The sequence below is a fragment of the Notechis scutatus genome, chromosome 1 (genome assembly GCF_049901735.1).
Source record: "Notechis scutatus isolate UNSWTSFEM ecotype Mainland chromosome 1, rNotScu1.2, whole genome shotgun sequence".
Lineage (NCBI taxonomy): Eukaryota > Metazoa > Chordata > Lepidosauria > Squamata > Elapidae > Notechis > Notechis scutatus.
Window position 1 is genome coordinate 262,330,719 of NC_142009.1, and position 6,713 is coordinate 262,337,431.

Sequence of the window (6,713 nt, forward strand, 5' to 3'; positions counted from 1 at the left end):
CCTGGGCTAGGAAAGTCTGCAACTAGTGCACAACGTGGAGTTGTTCAAAGGGTCTCCTATCCATGACTGACAACCTGTTCTTTGAAAAGGAGTCATGAGTCCAGAAGAACCCCCAAGTTCCAGACCGGATCTTTCTGGGGCAGTGCCACCCTTTCAGAGTCAAAGATGACAAAGTTCTGGATCATGGAGCCCTGTATGTGTGTGTGTGTGTGTACATAACCAAATATATTTAATTTCAGATTTTGCAATGTCTTTTTTTTTTTTTTAAACAGACTTTATTCAGTTTTCACATTAAAAACAAAAATCTCTTTTTAGTGGACAACATATTTCCGGGTCATCATCTTTACATACAAATATGACAGAAATTATACATTGATATATGCATATTTAATTCTATTATTACCTTTTCCATTCCAAATTTTCAGTAAGGAGAGAAACAAACACATTAATTCTAGCCTCTTTCATTAATTTCAATCAATTTTGTTTCATTTCAATTATTTCAAATATAATCCTTTAGTATTTGTTTTTAAACATAAAGATAAACAATATATATTTGCCTAATAAATAATAATAAGGTTTAATTCTAAATTCTTTCATTAATCCCAATCTAAACATTTTAAAATTTCATTTCAATTATTTCAAATATAATCCTTAATATTTATTTTAAAAATAAAAATAAACAATATATATTTGCCTAATAGTGGTAATAATGAAGTTACCAATGTCTCTCCTTGCTTTTAATAATCTATATTAAACTTATTAAACTTATTAATTTAGCTGGTTCTTTAGTCTGTCACATTCCCTTTCCATTACAATTTTTTTTTATAAATTCTAAATTAATACAGATCTTAACACACCCACACAAAAAGAAAAAAGAACAAGTATAAGTTTCCCCTCTTTTACTATTTTGAGTGTGACACCTTGTTAGTGTTTGGGGATTAACCCCTAGCAGAGTATTGCAGCAGTAGTCAAGCCAGGAAGGGCCCCAGAGTATACACACACTGAACACAAACACTGTTTGTAGTTTAAATAGTTTTTAATCCATTTAGAGTTTAAAGCATTGTCATTCAGTCCAAGTTGTCATTCACTATATTTCCATCCAGTAAGACTCACTATTACAGTCCAAGTTAAGAGTCCTTACAATATCTTTTATCACCCGATAAAGATATCTTCTCCTCCTCGGTGTCTCTCTCCAGAGGAACAAACGCTGGATATTCAGCAAGAAGTTCAAACAGTAGAACAGTAGAATTACGCAGTAAATCAGCAAACAGTAGCAGACAGGAACATCTCAGTTACAGGCACAATCACAGTAAGACACAGTTAGTCGCAGTAGCAGTTACAGTTACAGTAAGCCACAGTAAGCTTTCCAGCTTCTAATGCTTCCTTATATTGTAACTTCTAACCGCACCCTTAATCGGCTAATTGCCTGCAGCATTGTGCTTAAAGTGATAAGCACTTAAACCATGATATCTAAGTTTTATATATTTATTCACCCAAACCATATTTGGTATCAATGTTATACCTAACATACTCCCCTTTTGGGTGATATAAATATATAATACCTTTACAATCTAATCCCATATTTTTCACAACTCTCCTGGTGCTTAGTGGCACCTTGGGCTTTAGTAAAATTATCAGCTAAATTGTCCTCCGACATACTCTAGCTGAATCATCTTACTTCTTACAGATTGTCTCACGTTTAGGTATCTTAGATCTGTATGCTTGCTCCTTGTTTTTACTCCAATATTTGTGGCCATTTGAATTGCTGCCTGATTATCTTCATGTATAATTATAGGATAATCTACAGTTATACCTATATCAATTAACATTTGTTTATACATTATTAATTCTGTACATAACAATGATAAACAGGAGAATTCTGCCTCCATAGTAGACAAACTTATATGCTGTTGTCTTATTGACTTCCAGCCTATTAATGTCTTACCCAGCATTATGGCTGTTCCTGAAGTCGACTTTCTAGTGTCTCTTTCTGATGCAAAACTAGCATCTGCATAAGCACTCAGAATTAAATCACCCTTTGGTTCTAAATACAATGAATAATTCATTGTCTTTTTAAGATATCTTAATATCCTCTTAGCTGCAATCCAGTGTCTTTCACACGGTGCAGAATTGAATCTAGCCAACTGATTCACACAGTATGAAATATCTGGTCTAGACCAATTACTAAGATAACTCAAACTACCAATTAAAGATTGATAAATCACCTTATCAAACTCCGGGCTTTGTTCATCAGTGTTGCTAAACTCCTGACTCATTGGAGTCTTAGCTGGCTTACAAAGCTCCATCTTGTAATCTTTTAGCAATTTGCTTATCTTATCTTCCTGAGATATCTTAAAACCTTTCCTTGTTTTCTTTATATTCAAACCAAGATACTTCTTTATCTCCCTAATTGCTTGATCTTTATTCTCTTTCCTAATGATGCTATTATTTTATTTGCTTCATCATTAGTTTCAGTTATCAATGCAATGTCATCTGTGAATAGTAATAATAATGATACTTTCCCATTTGTCTCCCTCTTAAACAGACATGGATCGGCTAAACCAGCTTTAAATCCTATATTGTCTAGTTCCTTTACAATATACTGGTTCCATTCATAGCCTGATTGTTTTAGACCATAGAGGCTTTTCTTTAACAACCAACAATCATTATTATCCTTATTTTCACTTTTAATACCAACAGGTTTTTTCATATAAATAGTATGTTTTAATGGGGCGTGCAAGTAAGCAGTTTCCACATCTAGATGGTTAACTATATAGTTTTTACTAGCTGCCCACACTAAAACTGCCCTCAAGGTTGCTGCCTTAAGACTAGGTGCAAACACCTCATCGTAGTCATTGGCATTCTGCCTAAAACCTTGGGCTACTAACCTTGCCTTATGGATTAAATTACCATCTTTATCTGTTTTTACCTTAAATATCCATTTGCAGCCAATGGATTTCTTTCCTACAGGTAATTTGGCATTTTCATACACCTTCATATCTCTTAATGAATTCAGTTCCTTATTCATTGCTGCATACCAACTTTCTTTTTCCTTAGTAGGATACTTTTTAATTTCTTCAACAGAATTAGGAACTTGATTAATCTGGCACACTGTGTTAGCCTGGTACCTATCAGGCGGTCTAGATACACGTGTAGTTCTTCTGGGAATTACAGGGCTTACAGGAGGACTTTGCTGAACTACTACCTGTTCATCTTCCTCATCCTGTTCAGCTATTGAATCTGTTTCTTCCTTTATGGGCACTATTTCATCCTGTATTTGTCTCTTTACTTTATTTTTAAAGTTACAGGGATAACTAATGGGATTTCTATAGGATTCAATAATTACATCTTTATTGGCATCCTGTTCTAATTTCTCCCATCCTTCATGTTCTAGAAATTGGGCACTAGCACTACATAACACTTTAGATGTGCCTTTCTCCCAAAATCTATATGCCCTATGGTTTGCCTGATAACCAACGAAGAAAAATCTTTTAGATCTATGTTGCCCTTTTTTTCTGAGTTGTGCAGGAATATGCACCCATGCTGGTGCACCAAATGTGTGCAGGTAACTTAGGTCAGGTTTCCTGCCATGCCACCTGGTGAATGGTATTTCACCTGTTGTTGTGTTAACAACGTTGTTCAATATGTTATTAGCACACATTGTAGCCTCCCCCACAAAGAATCAGGTAACCCAGAATCAGTTAACATTGTTCTAACCATTGCCTGTAGTGTTTGGCCTCTTCTTTCAATAAAAGCGTTATGTTCTGGCCTGTATGGAGCAGACTTCTTATGCTCTATTCCAGCTACCTTAAGTCTGTTCTGGAATTTGTTATTAATAAATTCCGTACCATTATCTGTCACCAGGGTTATCAGTTGTCGTTTAGACTTTCTTTCAGCAAACCTAAGCCAATTGAAAAATGTTGATATGTTTCAGTTTTGCTTTTCATTAAATAGCAAAACCCATATCTAGAATAATGGTCCATAATGCTCAGTATATATCTAGCACCCCCATACTGGGTTTCTTTGGACCTATGATGTCTGCAAATACTACTTCTAAAGGTTCTTTTGTTTTGAAACCATTTAGCCTATTTGCAGGCAATATTTTGCTCTTATCTTCACAGCAAACATTACAACGCAAATATTTATCACAAGGTTTTAACCTTATTCCTTCAGATAACTCAACTGTACGTTTTAGCATTTTAAAATTTACATGCCCCAAACGCTTATGCAATAAATGGATACATTCATTATGAGGCTTAATATTATTAAATACAGTTTGTGCCTCCCCTTTCTTACTATTATCTAATACATATAATGTTCCATTTAAAGCTGCAGTTACCCTTTTGTTATCTTTTTCAATTATGCAATTATTATCCTTAAAAGTAATTACATAACCTAATTTATCTAATACCCTTACTGAAAACAAATTAAACTTTAGTTGCGGTACATACAACATTTTTATATCCTGGTTTATGCACGGACAACGTGCAAAACCTTCACCTTTCGCTTTAAGATTCCAACCGTTTGCAAGAGATATATGTTGAGAACTTTTAGACATTTTTATAAATTTTGTCTTATCTCTTGTGATGCAGTGGGATGCGCCACTGTCAACCACCCATAGATCATTCTTCACATCAGAGTTGTTAAACGTGGCTAGTTCAAATGCTTTCTTTGGCTTTTTTATATTCTGGCTTTTTCTCTTTTTGCAGAACCTTGCCAGATGTCCTCTGCCTCCACAATTAAAACACTTTTTAATTGTGTATGCTGTCGAAGATAAATTCTCTTCTTCCAGGTGCTGTACTTTGCTTTGCTGGTTTCTTACAGGCTTTGAAGATAATTTCTCTTCTTTCTTATCTTCTCTCAGCTCGTCACGCTCACGCCTTCTTCTGGCTTCTTCTAGTAGCCTGCCTGTTATGTCGGTTAATGAGAGGCTTTCTTTTGGCAATACTTCCAACGAAGTCACATAGTCATCATAGCTTTGATCTAATGAAGATAATATGATGTAGACTTGTTGCAGTTCATTAAATATAAGCTCTTTTTCTTGCAATTCTTGAAAAATGCTCTTCATACAGTTTAAATGAACTAACATATCTCCATTCCTCTGAAGATGCGTTCGAAAAGCTTCCGTGTAAGATTTATATGTGCTCCTACACTGTCCCGAACATAAATCTTCCTGAGGTTCTCCCAGCAGTTTGCAGCATTTTCTTCTCCACGAATATGTACAAGCTGCTGATCACAGAGAGTCAGTCCTATGTTGCATAAAGCCTGCTCATTTTTCAGTTTAAAGTCTTGTAACTTTTCGTTATCATCATCATCAGCAGGATCCCAGCTACTCACATCTGGTGGGTTTGCTATTATGTCCCACAAACCTTCTTTACGTAGAAGTAAACTACATTTCATTGACCATGAAACATAGTTTGTTCCGTCCAGCCTGGATATCATGGACAGTTGTGACAAATTTACTTGTGCCATTACTCTTCAGATATTTTGACTATTTTAAACTAATTAAAACAGTTTGTTTTTACAGTAATGTGCAACTCACACCAACTCTCTATGCTATATCCTGGTTAGTTAGACTATGCTGCTGGGCCCATAACCAATGTTAGTGTTTGGGGATTAACCCCTAGCAGAGTATTGCAGCAGTAGTCAAGCCAGGAAGGGCCCCAGAGTATACACACACTGAACACAAACACTGTTTGTAGTTTAAATAGTTTTTAATCCATTTAGAGTTTAAAGCATTGTCATTCAGTCCAAGTTGTCATTCACTATATTTCCATCCAGTAAGACTCACTATTACAGTCCAAGTTAAGAGTCCTTACAATATCTTTTATCACCCGATAAAGATATCTTCTCCTCCTCCGGTGTCTCTCTCCAGAGGAACAAACGCTGGATATTCAGCAAGAAGTTCAAACAGTAGAACAGTAGAATTACGCAGTAAATCAGCAAACAGTAGCAGACAGGAACATCTCAGTTACAGGCACAATCACAGTAAGACACAGTTAGTCGCAGTAGCAGTTACAGTTACAGTAAGCCACAGTAAGCTTTCCAGCTTCTAATGCTTCCTTATATTGTAACTTCTAACCGCACCCTTAATCGGCTAATTGCCTGCAGCATTGTGCTTAAAGTGATAAGCACTTAAACCATGATATCTAAGTTTTATATATTTATTCACCCAAACCATATTTGGTATCAATGTTATACCTAACACACCTTAATGATTAGAATATACCTTTATTGCCTCATCTTAATTCCCAATAAACCATTAGTCATTACATCTTCTCAATTGGATTCCACAGCATATTCCCCCCCTTTAATAAGAGTTATCAGTATCTATATTACCCTATTTTCTAAATATTTTTAATTGCAGAAATATTATTATTACCCCTTGTCACCCTGCAGAATCCCCCTTTTAATTCATCAACCATTATCTCTGAAAAGGCAATTTCTTTTCAACATTTTACTAGTTCTGTGTTTCTCTCTTTCACATGCGTGTTTCTTACTGCTTCTCCTCCCCCTCTCTTGCCCATGTCTTTTCTCATTCTTTCTGCATTTCCTGACTTCACAAGTATTCCTTCTTTTAATTGCAAAGAAACAATTTCCTTTCAACATTTTACTAGTTCTGTGTTTCTCTCTTTCACATGCGTGTTTCTTACTGCTTCTCCTCCCTCTCTTTTCCCCATAACTTTTCTCATTCCAATTTATCTCCTTAATAT

The 6,713-nt window shown here is 35.3% G+C and overlaps 1 long non-coding RNA gene across 1 annotated transcript; it reads right to left on the minus strand.

The window, feature by feature from the left end:
• Nucleotides 1–533: 533 nt before the first annotated feature.
• Nucleotides 534–6,508, minus strand: LOC148133347 (uncharacterized). Its single transcript, XR_015746688.1, has 2 exons — nt 6,211–6,508; nt 534–920 (listed from the first exon to the last, which is right to left on the minus strand). It is a non-coding gene; the product is annotated as an uncharacterized LOC148133347 (long non-coding RNA).
• Nucleotides 6,509–6,713: the final 205 nt, after the last annotated feature.